Raw genomic sequence first — 17,317 nt, forward strand, 5'->3', positions numbered from 1 at the left:
ATCAACAAACATTTATTAATTGCCTACTCTGTGCTAGGTATTCTGCTAAACTCAAGGGAAAGCCTCTCAAGGGATTCACAGTCTAATGGGGGAAACAATATGCAAACAATTTAACATAAACAAGTTCTATACAAGATAAGTTTGACATTGTAAATAGAGGAAATTAAGAATTAAGGAGGATACAGAAAAGCTTCTCATAGAAGGGACTGTAGCTGGAACTTAAAAGCAACTAGTGAAGAAGCCAGGTGGAGGAGCATTTTAGACATGAGACAGTCAATGAATACACTTGGAATCAGGATATGGAATGGTCCCATGAGAGGAATAATAAAGAGGCCTTTTATCAGTCCTACTAGAGTCAAGAGAGGGAAGGAGAGAGGAGGTATAAGATGTAAGAAGAGTAGAAAGATAGGGGAAGGGAGGCAGGTTGTAAAAGGCTGTGAATGCCAAACAGTAGATTTTCTATTTGATCTTGGAGACAATAGGAAACTATTGAAGTTTATTGAGTAGGGAGTATAACATGATCAGACCAGTGCTTTAGAAAGATCACTTTGGCAGCTGATAGATAGGAGTCTGGAGGTAGGAGGCAGGTAAACCCATCAGCATGCTATTGATTCCCTCAGGATCATGTTTGTACAGGAACCAGCAGTCCTAAGGACCCTCAGGAATGTCCAATTCAGAGTGCTGGTACACTGCTACATCCTGGTCTGAGCACTGGTGGGTAGACATACCATTCTTATATCTGCAGTCAGAACAGCTATGTGGGTTTCCAACTACCTACAAGCATTTCTCATCTGAGCATTCTGGCCTTTTTGTTCCTAAGGACCAAATGCTCTAGGCTTCTGGCTTTGTTTAACTAAGTTCGAATAGCTTTTTTGGTAGTACCTCTGGCTAATTATTGATGTAGTCTTATGTTGGATGAATACATTTACTGTATTTCGCTTTGTTCTTCTTGATCATAATTGAGTCTGGTCCTGTTTTTAGATTGTTGCTGAAATATGTGTAAGACCTGAGCTTCTCTTCTAGCATTCATGCAGTTATCTTAACCAGATCCACTTGTTTCCCTCAAATATACCTTTCTCCTTCTAAAATTCTCTTATTTCTGTCAAGGAAAATATTCATATTCTAATGACTCAGTTTTGTAACCTTAGTGTCACATTTGGATCCTCTTGTTCCCTCCTCACCTCCTACAGATCAAATCAGTTATTAAGTAAAATCTTTTCCTTTGAACCTCTACAATGTCCCTCATATCCAAGTCCATTATGTCTACCTACACAGCCACCAATCTAGTTCAGCCCGTTATCATTTCTCATGTTGTCTATTGCAAGATTTTGAATTAGTCTTTCAGTCTTGAGCCTCTTGCATCCTCCATTTATCTGCCAAGTGATTCTCCTAAAACTGACCATATCACATCCCTACCTAAGAATAATTATAACATGAGGCAGCTAGGTGGTACAGTGGATGGAAAACCAGCTCTGAAGTCAGGAGGACCTGAGTTCAAATCTGGTCTTAAACACTAACACTTCTTAGCTGTGTGACCCTGGGCAAGTCACTTAACCCAATTGCCTCAGCAATAAAACAAAACAGAATTAATAGCACTTGTATAATGCTTAAAGGTTTGTAAAATGTTTTTATAAATATCTCATTTTATCAGCACAGCGATCCTGGGAGGTAGATGCTATTATTATCTCCATTTTATAGATGAGTAAACTAAGGCTGAGAGAGGGCTTAGTGACTTGCCCAGAGTCACAGAACTGAGAAGTATATGAGGCTAGATTAAAAAAAAATTCCATATTTTTCATATTGTGAAAAAATCAGAACAAAAGGGGGAGAATGAGAAAGAAAAAACAAAACAACCAAAAAAGGTGAAAATAGTATGGCTTCAATCTGCATTCAGTATCCATAGCAGATGACATTTTACTTCCCAAGTTATTGGATCACTACATTGATAAGAAGTGCTGAGACTATCATCATTGATCATCACATAATTTTGTTGTTACTGTATACAATGTATTCCTCACTTCACTCAGCATTATTCATGTAAATTTCTTCTGGCTTTTCTGCAGTTAGCCTGCTCATTATTTCTTGTAGAATCATAATATTCCATTATATTTATATACCACAACTTATTCAGCCATTTCCCAACTGATGGGCATCTATTCAATTTCTAATTCCACCTTTCCCCTTTCTACCTTTCTCTCCAAGCCTGTTCTTCTTTATGAGATTGATGTTAGATAACTTGTGTCTAGTAGGAAAAGATCTTCTAGGACAATGCTAATGGAACTCTGAAAAAATTTTGCAACTTCAGTACATTGAGTCTCTGCCCTTCTCTCTTTCTTGCTGATTGCCTATCACTGCAATTTTAAAATGCAATTCTACCAGTATAATACTAAACAGTATAGCCATAACTGAACCTTGTCTCTCCATAAGTTTTTCTCCCAGACTTAAAATTCCTCCAAACCCCATCCCTTTTTCTTGCTAGAGACCTAAGGCTGGTCTACTTCACAGGCCTTATACTGTTCTGGCAGCAAAGATTCCTTCTTCAGATACTGACAAAGTTGGTTAACTTTAAAAGATTATATCTAAGTACAGTCACTCAGAAGGAAAAATGTAGAATTGCAACTCATGAATGAAAGGCCATGAGAGGCAGGGGATAAGGAAAGGAAGCAGAAGCTGGGGGCAAGAGAAAATGATTGGGTACAAGCAGTAAGAGATACCCAATTGAGTATGCTTTAAAGGAAGAGTCAATTTTCATTCTCATTTTCTTCTTTTTTTTTTCTTCTGAAATGTGACTTGCTTGCTTAACAACTTGTTTCTTGGTCTCCCATATACTTCTTGTCTCTCCCTGAATATAGGTGACCAAAAACCAGTCCTGAAATGGATGTTTCTAGGTTTACAGACAACTGTGAAATTGGGAGCTCTGAGTCTGAGGGATAATTTTCTATGAGGAGGTAACCTCCAAAACAACTTCTTGGAAGACATAACCAATTTTTAGAGTAATAGGACCTTAAGGAATAAGTGCGAATAAGTGAAGATGAAGTTACCATTCAGTAGTTTGAAAAAGTCTTTCATTTTTTTCCCCTAGTCTTTCATTTTTAATCTTTTTAAGTATCAAGCTCCCAGAAGAGTATAATAGGAGTTATAGGTTACTGAATTTTATATTTTAAGTATTTGTCAATGAAGGCTTATGAGTCATTTGTGTTTTAATAATATTTTATGCTGGAGAAAATAAGTAATTGTCTTATGCCTTACCTACTTTGTACATTGATTACTTTTCTAAAAATGCCCTTGCTAATCCCTTTTAGGGATATCCTAGATATGAGTCATTACTGAACTTTGCTTGACTGTCTCAGAAATTCCTGGGGTTGGGGCAACATGAGTCAGAAAAGTTAAAATCCTGACTTCTTTCTTTGGGTTCAAGCTCTCCCAGACAATGAATCTGGTATGCTTGGGCTCAAAGCCAAGGCCTCTTAGTGGTATAAAGCTGACCATTCTGCCTGAGTACACACTACTTAATGCTATTTCCTCCTGTATGTTTTTCTCTAGGTTATGTAGTTTGTTTCACACCTTGCAAACTCTTCACTTGACCAACAATTCACTTCTTCCTACTTATAAAAATAATCTACTAAGGCATCTGGTTGGTATAGAGGATAGAGTACCAGGGCCTGGAGTCAGGAGGATTCCTCTTCTTGAGATCAAAACTGGCCTTAGACACTTATCTGTGTGACCCTGGACAAGTCATTTAATCTTGAGACAAAAGTCTCAGTTTTCTCATCAGTAAAATGAGCTAGAGAAGGAAATGGCCAAGTTTCTTTGCCAAGAAAACTTCAAAAAGGGTCCATGAAGAGTCAGACTTGACTGAAAAACAACTAAAATTTTTTCCATAATTCAAAAATCACTCCTTGGCACAAAGCCACTCAAATGGCTATTTGTTGTCTAGTAAATAAGGTTGGAAGTCTTTTGTTTGGTATTTGAGGTCCTATACAATCCAGTACCAGTCTACTTCACTCTTCACATCCCTCAAAGTCAAACCAACCAGATCATTCCAATTTGAAAAAAAGCTGATCAAAAGTCAGTACAGTACTTTATACACAATAATGGAATAAATACTGCTTGGAGTTGAAGCTAAAACTAGAGAAACAAAAATCAACTTAAAGGTAAAAACAAACAAAAAACCCAAACCAAAAAACCCAAACCAAAGACATATTTACATTTTAAAGTTTTTAAGATCTTAATATCTTTTGATTTTTATCTTGACCAACTTTGGAATAGATAACCTTGACTTGTAATGAGAATCTGTGACTACATGTATATATAGTCATCTGTGTTATGACCTTAAAGTCTCTGTACTTCTATTCAAAGTCACCAATTTACAATGGGAGAGCCACTATAAATTACAAAAATTTGGTATCACTCACCATATGAATCAGATCATTCAGGAATCAATTTTTCCAAAAGAGTAAGGCAGGGCAGCTAGATGGCTCAGTGGATGGAGCAATAACCCTGGAATCAGAGGGATCTGAGTTCAAATTCTTAACTATGTGATCTGTGGAAATATTGCTGGATCAAAGGGTATGCATAGTTTGATAACTTTTTGAGTATAGTTCCAAATTGCTCTCTATAATGGCTGGATCCATTCATAATTCCACCAACAATGTATTAGTGTCCCAGTTTTCCCACATACCCTCCCACATTCATCATTATCTTTTCCTGTCATGTTAGTCAATCTGACAGGTATGTAGTGGTATCTCAGTGATTTAGAGCACCTTTTTCATATGATAGAAACGGTTTTAATTTTTTTATTTGAAAATTATTCATATCTTTTTGATCATTTATCAATTGAAGAATGGCTTTAATTCTTATAAATTTGAGTCAATTCTCTATATTTTTTAGAAATGAAGCCTTTGTCAGAACCTGACAAATGTAAATGTAAATGTAAAATGTTTTCCCAATTTATTGCTTCCTGAAGGATTATTTTTCTTAGAAAAGTACAGTTGATTAAAAATCCATAAAAGACCTAGTGAGCTATAAGAAAACTGATTTTTTTCATTATTTCATATATAGGACATAACATTGTCAACACTATCACATCATCAATTAGCTTTGTCACTAGATATTGAGTCATTTGAAGGTTAAGACATGACAGACCTCAGTGTATAAATACTTACTTTGATAAAGTATTAAAATAATAATACTTCTGATTTTAACTATATTACATAGCAATGTTGCCATGTAATAATATGCCATGTATACAATATGTAAAGTCTACTTGTACTTATCACATATTTCTCCATTTCCCTGTTGGGTCACATACATCTTTGATTCAAAAAAAAAAGATTATGTTTCAAGATTGGCACTGATACATCACAAGGAGAATATCTTTGTTTAAAAAGTAGGATCTTTGTGCCAGAGAGAAGTCTGGAATTGTTAAAAGCAGTACAATTTTCCCAAATGTAATTCTATATTTGTTTGCATGTGTATACCTACATATATGCATATATACAAATACATATATGTGTGTATATATAATGGGTGTGGTATGTCACATGCACATATCATGTATACATATAATGCCAGGTGTGTATATCTGTAATATATGTGTGTATGAGCATATATGCATACATATAAAATGTATCTGTTATATGTGTGCATATGTATGTGTCTAAGTGTGTATACATATGCACCAGAAATTTGATCTATTTTTATTTCTGGCTTGTTTTCCTGCAGCTTCCAATATGGCACAGTTACTCTTTACTACTCCAGTGCTACCTCCATTCTTGGTCACCACCACAACAAGATTCCCTGGAGCACATAATTCCTTGATGCAATAATTCTCTGGAGGGGTTGCAGATTAATCTGGCTATATAAACTGTCTTCATATTACCAGAATCCATATTTATGCAGTTGGTTTCTCATTTTTGTTAAGTCCAGGCTAGTTCCTGAAGGGCTCAGAATCAGCCAGAGTCAGGATAAGCAAAAGTCCTTGCCCCCACATTGGGGGCCAAAATGTAATGTTCTGTTGTCTCTCAATTATAATCCTTCTCTAGGAGGAGGTTTCTTTTCTGTAAATCCTTTTCTCTGGGAGCAGGTTTCTTGGGGGGCTTCTGGAGCCTCCAGCCAGAGCAAAGGTAGACGTGGGAGTGAATCAGACTGCCTCCAAGAGTGTGGGATTGTGGGTTTCCCAGAATTTAATCTTACTCGTGAATCTCCATGAGCAGGCTTTTCCTTTAGTTCTTGTGAATCTGCTCTTGTCCAAGTGTCCCCAGTCAGCACCACAGTAGAATCTCGAAATCCCCTCCTTCTTGAATCCTGGTTCCTTTTATCCTCCCACAGAATGGGCTTGTGGGTACTCCCAGGGGCTTGTGGGAACTCCTTTACAACCAATGAGGTAGTTCCTTTTAAAGGTGTAAATTCCTTTAAAGATTTGAACTAACGGTGTGAACTCTGAGCTAGAGAATTGTTAAGTATCGACTTAGTACCTAGTAAGGATTCTAACACACTTTGGTTCTCTTTCAAAGACTGAGTTCAAGGGTATAGCTCAAGTATGTGAACTCTCTCTGAATCAACATGTCATCCAAGTTTTAATCCAAATATGTATGTATGTATGTATATGCACACACACACACACACACACACACACACACACATATATATATATATATATATATATATATATATATATATATATATATATATATATATATATATATATATATATATATACATGTACATCTATGCTATGTTGGAAACTGCAGGAATACAAGCCAGCAGGAGAGATAGAGTAAGTTCCTGGATCAGTCCTAAACTTTCAAGAGTTTAAGAATGCCTGTATTTGGTAGAGGAAAGGCTCCATTTGGTTCAGGAACTCAGTGTCATTCAGAAATTTAGATCTTTCTGTATCTGGGAGATCTGGTCCAAGGATATACACATGTATACAAATACACACACACATATATGCACACATACATATATTTATATATGAAGAGAGAGAAATGGAGGGAGCATTAAATGAGAAGAATAAAAAAGCAAAAAGGTAATAAATGGGATTTGCCTATGAATAAATTTTTAGGCAGTGAAGACTACAAGAATTCTTATCTTAGGGACAAATTATTCCATATAACAAAATGGCACCTATCTGCAAAGAAAAGGCAGGTAGGAAGCAGCAAGAACTAAAAAATAAATCAACAATGAGTACCAACATTTTTCATGTGAATTATCCAGTATTTATGTGAACGTACAAAATAATAAGACTAACTTAAAAAGGTGAAATTCCATCTATAAGTGAGTGAAAAGAGGATGATGGCCAAGAAAAGAACAAAAGATTTGGCATATTATAATAATATTAACAATAGCTAGGACATATAGTTTTAAAAAATACTTGTAAATGCATATATTATCTCATTTGATTCTCACAAAAACTCTAGGAGGTAGGGTGCTATTATTATAACCATTCTAGACAAAGAGAAAATACAGTTTAGAGAAGTTATGTGACTATAAATTCAGTAATTATCTGAGGCAGGTTTTAAATCTAAATCTTCCTTATTCCAAGTGCAGTGTTCTATGCACTGTAGCACATAGCTATCTCTATATGCAGTATAACTTAATGGTATGTCAGAGGGATTGTACTGGTAAAGGGGAACCAAGCAAAGGCTTCTTATAGAAAGTGGGATTGAGTATTGAAGGAAGATAGAGGTGCCAAGAGACATCATTGAGGATATAGAATACTTAGACATAAGGAATAACTTATGAAAAGGTATTGAGTTAAGAGAGAGCATGTACAGGGTCAAAGACACATACTCACACACACACATACGCACACAAAAACAAATCCCAAAACCATGCTATGCATACTCTTATTTATCAGTTTTTTCTCTGAAGATAGATGGCATCTTCCTTCATAAGTCCTTTGTAATTGATTTAAATATTTGTAATACTCAAAGAACTTAGTTGTTTAGAGTTATTCTTTAAGCACTGCTTAATTCTGCTCATTTCACTTTTTATATTTCATACAAGTCTTTCTTTGTTTTTCTGAATTATTATTCCAGTTCATTTTTATAAAGGAGGAACTAAGAGAAACAGGATTAAATCCTGAGTCACAAGAAGGTAGAAAGGGCTCAAGTTGTGACAGAAGTTAAGTAACAAACACAACATATTATATTTGGTCCTGAAGATATTAAGGAGCTACTAGTGTTTCTTGGTATGCTGTAGGAAAATTACTTTTGCAGCTGAATTTGAGAATAGATTAAAGAGGGGAGAGATTTGAAGCAGAGATGCCTATCAGCAGGATATTTTAATAATCCAGGTGTCAGGTAATGATGGTCTGTACCAGGGTTGTAGTTGTATACAAGGAAAGAAGGGAACCTATATAGGAGATAGTATGAAGATAGAAATGAAAAATAATAAGATTTCCAAGAGATGGGATAATGGAATGTGTACATATGAGGGATGACAATAAGATTATAAAATTGGGTGACTGACTAACTCTTAGTTAAAGCTAAGCGCCTAAATATTTGGCTTCAATTTATTAGTAAAAAGAGATGTAGTCTCTGTCTTTGAATTTACAGTTCAATGTTTACACTCAGCCATTTTACCTATGTTCATTACCCGATGATTGTTTTCTACTAACCAAAAAAGACATCGGCACTCTTTATTTATTATTTGGTGCTTAAGCATCTTGAGAAGGATGATACTGTCCTTGACAGGAAAATCTCTAATTACATGCCAGGCATTGTGCTAGGTGCCTGGGATATAAATACAAACAAGCCCTATTTCTCAAAGAGCTTATATTATAATGGAGAAGACAAATATATAAATCAGTATACATAGAACAAGTATAAAGTGAATAAATACAAAGTTATTAACATTATTTGGGAGGGGAAACAAAAATTTGTGGAAACCCAAAAAGGTTTGATGACCTTGAAGGAGAAGAAAAATGCCTTTCAGACATGGGAGATATAATATTCTCTTGTTGTGAAACCCTTGTTGGGGTTTTCTTGGGATTCTCTGGGAGCAGCCTTCATTTCAGTTTAGTAATCACCACAAGTGCAACCAGGGATTAAGGTCTAAATCCTTTATTGTCTCTTTCCAAGTCTTGTCTCCTTTCCTGCAACCCTGTTAGCTTTCTTAGAGGCATATCTCTCTCCTTGGTTCTGAGAGCTTAAGCTCCCACCTGCCTTCTCTGGCTTTTGAATCTCCCCAACTGAATCCTCTTTGTATCTCTTGCTGTTGGATTGTATTGGTAATGTATAAAAATGCTGAGGATTTATGTGGATTTATTTTGTATCCTGCAACTTTGCTAAAATTCTGAATTATTTCTAATAGCTTTTTAGCAGAGTCTTTGGGGTTTTCTAAGTATACCATCATGTCATCTGCAAAGAGTGATAGTTTGATTTCCTCATTTCCTACTCTAATTCCTTGAAGCTCTTTCTCGGCTCTTATTGCTAAGGCTAGAGTTTCTAGTACTATATTGAATAGTAATGGTGATAGTGGGCAACCTTGTTTCACTCCTGATCTGACAGGGAAAGGTTCTAGTTTATCGTCATTACATATGTTTACTGAAGGTTTTAAATATATGCTCATTATTATTTTAAGGAATAGTCCATTTATTCCTATACTCTCAAGTGTTTTTAGTAGGAATGGATGTTGGATTTTATCAGATGGTTTTTCTGCATCTATTGAGATGATCATATGGTTTTTATTAATTTGATTATTAATATGGCCAATTATACTAATAGTTTTCCTAATATTAAACCAGCCCTGCATTCCTGGTATAAATCCCACTTGGTCATAGTGTATTATCCTGGGGATGATTTTCTGAAGTCTTTTTGCTAATATCTTATTTAAGATTTTAGCATCAATAATCATTAAGGAAATTGGTCTATAGTTTTTTTCCTCAGTTTTCGATCTACCTGGTTTAGGTGTCAGTACCATGTCTGTGTCATAAAAGGAATTTGGTAGGACTCCTTCAATCCCTATTTTTTCAAATAGTTTACATAGCATTGGAGTTAGTTGTTCTTTAAATGTTTGGTAGAATTCACATATAAATCCATCTGTCCTGGGGATTTTTTCTTAGGAAGTTGCTTAATAGCTTTTTCTATTTCTTTTTTTGAGATGGAACTATTTAGACTACTTCTTCCTCTGTTAATCTGGGCAAGCTATATTTTTGAAGGTATTCTTCCATTTCATTTAAGTTATTGAATTTATTGGCATAAAGTTGAGCAAAGTAATTCCTAACTATTGTTCTAATTTCCTCTTCATTCGTGGTGAATTCTCCCTTTTCATTTTCAAGACTAAAAATTTGCTTTTTCTCTTTCCTTTTTTTAATCAGGTTTACTAAGGGTTTGTCTATTTTGTTGGTTTTTTCATAGAACCAACTCTTAGTTTTATTAATTAATTCAATGTTTTTTTACTTTCAATTTTATTAATCTCACCTTTTATTTTTTGAATTTCAAGTTTTGTGTTTGTCTGGGGGTTCTTAATTTGTTCCTTTTCTAGTAATTTTAGTTGTAAGCCCGATTCGTTGGCCCTCTCTCTATTTTATGCAAGTAGGCCTGTAGAGATATAAAACTTCCCCTTATTACTGCTTTGGCTGTATCCCACACATTTTGGTATGATTGTCATTTTCCTGGGTGAAGTTATTAATTATGTCTATGATTTGCTGTTTTACCCAATCATTCTTTAGTATAAGATTATTTAGTTTCCAATTATTTTTTGGTCTATTTTCCCCTGGCTTTTTATTAAATGTAATTTTGATTGCATTGTGGTCTGAAAAGGATGCATTTACTATTTCTGCCTTACTGCATTTGATTTTGAGGTTTTTATGCCCTAGTATATGATCAATTTTTGTATAGGTTCCATGAACTGCTGAGAAGAAAGTATACTCCTTTGTGTCTCCATTTAGCTTTCGCCAAAGATCTATCATATCAAACTTTTCTAGTATTCTATTTACCTCTTTGACTTCTTTCTGATTTATTTTGTGGTTTGATTCCCCAACTGAATCCTGGCTGAGGCTCCTAGCTTATCTCTCTTATCAAAGTTGTGAATATTTTAGAACTATAGTAAGTACATGTACTGAACTAGAGAACTGTTAAGCACCATGCTAAATAACCATTGTCTCTATCAATTCCACTGACTTAGCACCTTGTTTCAGTTCTGGCCCATAACAGAAGATAGACAGTACAAACTAAGGCTCATATTTTATAGATTTTTCACCATTCTGGTTACCATCTTCTGGATATGTTCCTGCTTATCAATGTCCTTCTCAAATTGTGGTTCCCAGAACTGAACAAAATGGTTTATATAAGGCCTGACAAAGTCAAGAGTACAGTGAAACTGTTATTTCTCTATTCCTGGAAACTGTACGTCTCTTCATTTAACCCAAGATCACATCAGCTTTTTCAGCTGCCATACCACACTGCTGATTCGTATTTTGTTTGTAGCCCACTAAAACCCTCTAGATTTTATTCCCTTCAGAACAACTGCTGTCCCTAAAAAGAATGTTGGGAAGACAAGTATTTATTAAGTTCTTGCTAAGAAACAAATTCTGTTCTTGAGTAGCTTGTTACTTATTAAATTTAGCTAGCTCAGTGCTCTAGATAATGAAGAGTAACTATCACCTGTATTCAGTCATCTGCTACATCTCTTGATACACCTCTACTCTCTTGTCTAAACTCTAGCCCCACATTTGATATTATTGTTCAGTTGTGCCTGACTCTTCATGTCCCCATTTGGGCTTTCTTGGTAAAGATATTGAAGTGGTTTGCCATTTACTTTTCAATTCATTTTTTTAAAAATATTTTTTTTTTGTTTACAATTTTAAATTTCAAATGATCTACTTCCCTCCCTCCCCACTTCATCACTAGATAAAGCCACCATTTAACACACAGACACACACACGCACAAACAAATTTCCAAACCATGCTGTGTATATTCCTATTTATTAGTTTTTTCTCTGAAGGTGGATGGCATCTTCCTTCATAGGTCCTTTGTAATTGATTTGAATATTTGTAATATTCAGAAGAACATGGTTGTTCAAAGTTACTCTTCAAGCAATATATTGCTCTTATTGTACACAATGTTCTTTTGATTCTGCTCATTTCAACTTTTCATTATTTAATACAAGTCTTTCCTTATTTTTCTGAAATCAACCTTCCAGTTCATTTTACAAATGAGGAATTAAGACAAACAGGATTAAGTGAATTGTCCAGGGTCACAAACCTAATAAGGCTATATTTGAATTCATGAAGATAAGTCTATTCTTCTTTAGGTTCTATCCACTGTGTCACTTAGAAGCCCTCATTAACAATTACCTATTGGACATTTCCAACTGGATGCCCCAAGAGCATCTCAAACTCATCATGTGTAAAACAAAATCCCTCTCCCAAACCCACATCTCTTTCAAACTTCTAAGTTTCATTTGAGAACACAAACCTTTTCAGTCACTTGGATTCCAAATTGAGTCACCTTTAATTTTCCTTAAGCATATCTGAAAAAGTGACTCTTCCTACTCAACTAGTTAAATTGACTTCTTAGTGATAAAAAGTAAAATTACTTTGTTTAGCCTTTAAAACTCTATAAAACCTGTCCTTTACCTATCTTTTCAGGCTCTTTGAACATTAATCCCCCTTCATAGGCTCTATGATTCAGGCAAACTGACTTTGTCTGTGTTTTTCACATAAAAAAATCTAACTTCAGTCTAAGTATCTTGTAATTAGATAGTTCTCATGCACATTTCTAATGACACTTATTCATGGCCCTTAAATTGAAATCATCCATGTGGAGATGAATTTGCTCTTTTAATATAGAAATTGAGGCCTAGAATAACTTTTTCAAATCTTCTACTCAGGATAAAAAACAATCCTTCAAATTTAGAGAAGTGGCACTAGTGCAAAGGGTGAAGAGAGTCAACTTTCTAGTTACTCTAATTTCCCTATAATAGAGGAGAAACCCTTAATTTTAGGGTAACATATGTTGAGGATGTTGCTTAGCAATCTGGACACCTGCAAGTTATCTCACTTGGGAGAGAAGTTTTATAATTCAAAAGAGATTTTATAAGTCCCTGAAGGAGGTGAGGGCCCATTGGATGTTTGGTAGAGTGTCTTTGGCTATCAATGGATCTCAGACACAGGTGCTTTCTGTATTTTTTATCATGACAAATAAAGCCAAAACCAAGTTTAATGCATTTGTTTACAGAATCAATGAGGGATCTTTGTGGAGAATAAAATGAAACAGTTACAAATATCTCAGGATATCCTTTAGATACAAGAACCAAGAAACATTTTGTGAAAGTCTCCCTAGTTGAAAGAAAGCCCTTGAAGTAAAAAAGATCCTCTAATATGTCTATAATTTTCCTATGTCTAAGGCCAACCCTTTTTAACACCAGGGTTTTAACAAGATTCCCATGGGGAACCAACAGAATGAAAAAGTAAAGCTAATTTCACCACCAGAATTCAAATGAAAACCAGAAAGGATAGCAACAAATTATACAATTAAACTATCATTAAATAGCATTAAAAATAATGCAAAGCCATGTTATTTATAAACATTAGTCCATTTGATCCTTACAGCTGCCAATATGAGGCATTTAATTAAACAAATCTTTATTAAATACACATAATGTATATAGAGCATTGTGCTATATTCTAGAGGTCAATATCTAGTTATTATAAGATATTATAAGATTAGGTTACTGCCTCCAGAACTGATAGTCTAGTAAGGGACTATGACATTTGCAAATTACTATAAAATAAGATAGCACAATGAATACTTAAGGGAAATGGAAGCAAAGTGCTCTGTGAAATCCAAAGAAAAAAAAGGCCATTAGACACTGGATAAAAAGACTGCTTCATATCACAAGATATTATTTAAGTTGGAAAATAAGCATAAGCATAGGAGAAAAGGCATTCCAGACCAAAGAGCAGAATAATAAATGTACTTCCATGGGTTATTGTAGTAAGTGTTCAAGGATGTGAGAATCTAGCTTGGATTGAGTTTTGGCAGAGGATTGTAGAGGACCTGGGCTCAGCAAACTAGGACTCATGTACTGATTTGGCAACTTTCTGATTGTATGATCCAAAGCAAATTATTTTGTCTTTCTGGGCCTTTCATTTCAGTTGTAAAAATAAGAGAATTGGACCAGATGATCTGTAACATCCCTTTCAAGAACAACATTTCATGATTTTGAGATAAGGTATATGAATGAGAGTAGTATATATGAGTCAAGACTAGAAAGAAAGAGTGGTGTTTAGGAGGCAAAATATGTTGAAAGCTACACTAAAAAGTTTGAACTTGACTGCATCTGTAACAAGGAATCTCTGTGGAGCTGAAGTGAACATTATTAACTATTTTATAGATATAAAATAGAGAGATAAATTGATTTGTCTAAGTGACAAAGCTAAGATTTGAACTGACACCCAGCTCCAATAGCTTTGTTATTTTCATTTCATATTTAAATAGCACTTTGTAGATCTTAAAGCACAATAAAGATGTGAGTTGTTATTATTTAAAAGTGCTTGTCCTGGAAAATGATTCTACTAGGAATGTTTTTTCTTCTGATTAAATAATTTTAACATGTGTGAAAACAAAAAGCTTACCAGATAAGATGTATTCACTTTGATAATCAATTTTTTCTCCTTCCATATCATTTGACAATTAGTTCTAAAGATTAATTAAACAAAAAGATTTAACAGATTACTCAAGGAAGTTTTTTGTAATCATGAAAAAATATAGTAATACCAAAGTGAATCACATTGAAAATCTATGGTATAAAAATTCAAATTGATTATGACAAAAACTAGGAAAGAAAGAAAAGGGAAAAAAGAAAGAAAAGGAAACATCAAGTTTGTTTCACACTTAGGATACCAAAGACAATGTCTATAAATCATTTTTATCAGTGCAAGTCCAACAGAAGTTATTTATTTCCTTGAATTTCTGGAAGTAACAGGACCCATTTGACAATAATGTGAAGATACTTTGTAAATAAATTTCAAGGTTATTCAATATCAAACAAAAATATTGTGCTAAAAATAGTAATGTTCAGACTTCCTGATCAAAACAAAACTTCAAAGATATAATGTTAAAAAGAGGATTTAGTTTTAATGTAAAATAGTAGAATTTTTTGTTATAATATCATCAATGAGCCAAGCCTCCTCAAGACAGTGATATTTTGAAAACATTTTTGCCAATATAGAATTGACCTTCAAAACTGTAACATAGAGAAGATAGAGACTTTCCCTCAGGCTATAAATCAAAATAATAAGTCTCAGAGAATAGGCAACTATCTATAAACTCTGATGATTAAAATTCTGATTCAGTTTCTAGTTATAAATTTCCTGGGTGATTCTACCAGGCAAGACAGGTACATCTTTTTTGTCTCAGTTTCCTCATTTATTCATTTAATTGAAACGTCCATCACACTGCTTAATTGGCAACTTTCAGTCTCACTGTCTTATGTGATTCTTCTAGAGACATTACTGAATGTAACTTGCTCATGTCATCATCCTCCCTCTCTTAAGCCCTTGTTGAAAGGAGAAAGAAAAAGGACAGTACCTCAGAAGTTGGAAACATGTAGCCATTTCTTTCATGAAATTCTGACTAAGGAGGACTAAAGCAAACCAACAAGAAGCAGAGGAACTCATTTACATTCCTCTTGGTTCCTTCATGAGGAACAAAAAAACCCTTGGATGTTATGACAAAGGCAGCCTAACTCTTATCCTTGCCGAGCTTGGAAGATTTGAGATTAAAGACATCCTGTTTCCAGAATGGCAGGTGAAAATATCTAGTAATTTTTCTCTGTCTTTTGCTTCACAGGTCACAATAGGTCAAAGTCATCTGTAACTTTCAAAAATAGGGAAGGGAGAAAATAACTATTTCTTTCACAAAAAAAAAAAATCCTTTTGCTAGGGCTTGCTAGTAAAGACTAAAAGCAAGACTAAAATTTCCAAATACTTATGCATTCTCATTATGACCAGTAGGTAGGCAATGAATCCAAATGGTAAAAATTAATTTTTCCAATTCAGCATGAAATTATTGTAAATAACTGTTCATAAGACTAGAAGTTAAACGAGGGAGATTCTAATACAACAAAAAGAAACCTATACTGAAATTAAAAAAAAAACCCAACAACTTTAAATTAATATTTAATGAATATGCCTGAGTAAAATCTCATAGAAATCTTTGTTCTAAGCACAGTTAATGTGATGGCATTTTATAGAGATTAATATTTAGATAGATAGATATGTTTGCATATATGTTTAGGATACTTGATAGCTAGATTTTAGCATAAAAGGATTCAAAAAGGTATCTTGATATTTTGTAACTAATCTTTCAAAAAGTTTCATTCTAAGTGAAATATTGCTACAAGTTTTGTTTTGTTTTTGCTGAGACAATTGGGGTTAAATGACTTGCGCAGGGTCACATAGTTAGGAAGTGTTGAGTGTCCGAGATCACATTTGAACTCAGGTCCTCCTGACTTCAGAGCTGGCGCTCTATCTACTGTACCACCTAGCTGCCCCGAAATACTGCTACAATGTTAAAAAAAAAAAAAAAAAAAGTGTTCAATAGGAATTCTCATTAAAATAAATGCCCCCCCCCCCCCCAATTCCCAAATGTACTAACTATTCCAGAATTCCAGTGAACTGTATAGAAGGAGAACACTGATGGACACAACTTTTTGTATAGCATTAGCTGAGCTAAGTCAAGAAACAAATTGGGGTGGGGGCCAAATGCCAAGTAAAACATTTATAGGGAATGTCATTTAAGTGCTCAGATGAAACTAGTTGGCTCATAGAAATATTCTTTTTTATTCAACCCACAAGTTTAAGCCCACAACTGCACTAATTCTGTGGCACTGGCCAAACAGTTTGATTAAGTGAAGATGGAAATTTCTTCTGTTCATGGAGAGTCATGGACAGTTAATATTACTTAAACTGAAATAGTAGCTCTTTGCGGAAAAGAAACTTTGTAGTTCTATAATGATCTCTCTCCTGGAAGGGAGGTACAAATCACATACTGTCTGGAAATAAATGACAAGGATAGTTTGGAGGGATTGCAAAAACTGACCTATTTTAACATGAGATCTTAAAAAAAGATAAGAAATCAAAACAAAATATTAGTAAAAGCCATGATGGCTGGAAATTATTGGGGTATGTGGAATTCTTAGTAAAAAAAAAAAAAAATCCAGGAATCTATATAATTTCTTAGCAGGGGAAAGGGGTGTGTGTGTGTGTGTGTGTGTGTGTGTGTGTGTGTGTGTGTGTGTGTATGTATGTGTATTACATGGGGAATAAGGAACTATGGGAACTGACACCCTATAATAAGTTGT

General features: G+C 34.5%; 1 protein-coding gene across 17 annotated transcripts in view; it reads right to left on the minus strand.

Moving 5' to 3' along the window:
- SAMD4A (sterile alpha motif domain containing 4A) overlaps nt 1-17,317 on the minus strand; it is a 353,526-nt gene that overhangs the window by 274,639 nt on the left and 61,570 nt on the right. For 2 of the 17 annotated variants that reach the window (XM_074290783.1, XM_074290782.1), the window contains exon 2: nt 4,416-4,500. The exons of the other annotated variants lie outside the window; for them this stretch is intronic. The gene's annotated coding sequence lies outside the window, so the exon portion shown is untranslated. The remainder of the gene's footprint in view (nt 1-4,415; nt 4,501-17,317) is intronic. 17 annotated transcript variants of the gene reach the window in all.

Source organism: Sminthopsis crassicaudata, chromosome 2 (assembly GCF_048593235.1).
Source record: "Sminthopsis crassicaudata isolate SCR6 chromosome 2, ASM4859323v1, whole genome shotgun sequence".
In the NCBI taxonomy this organism is placed as follows: domain Eukaryota; kingdom Metazoa; phylum Chordata; class Mammalia; order Dasyuromorphia; family Dasyuridae; genus Sminthopsis; species Sminthopsis crassicaudata.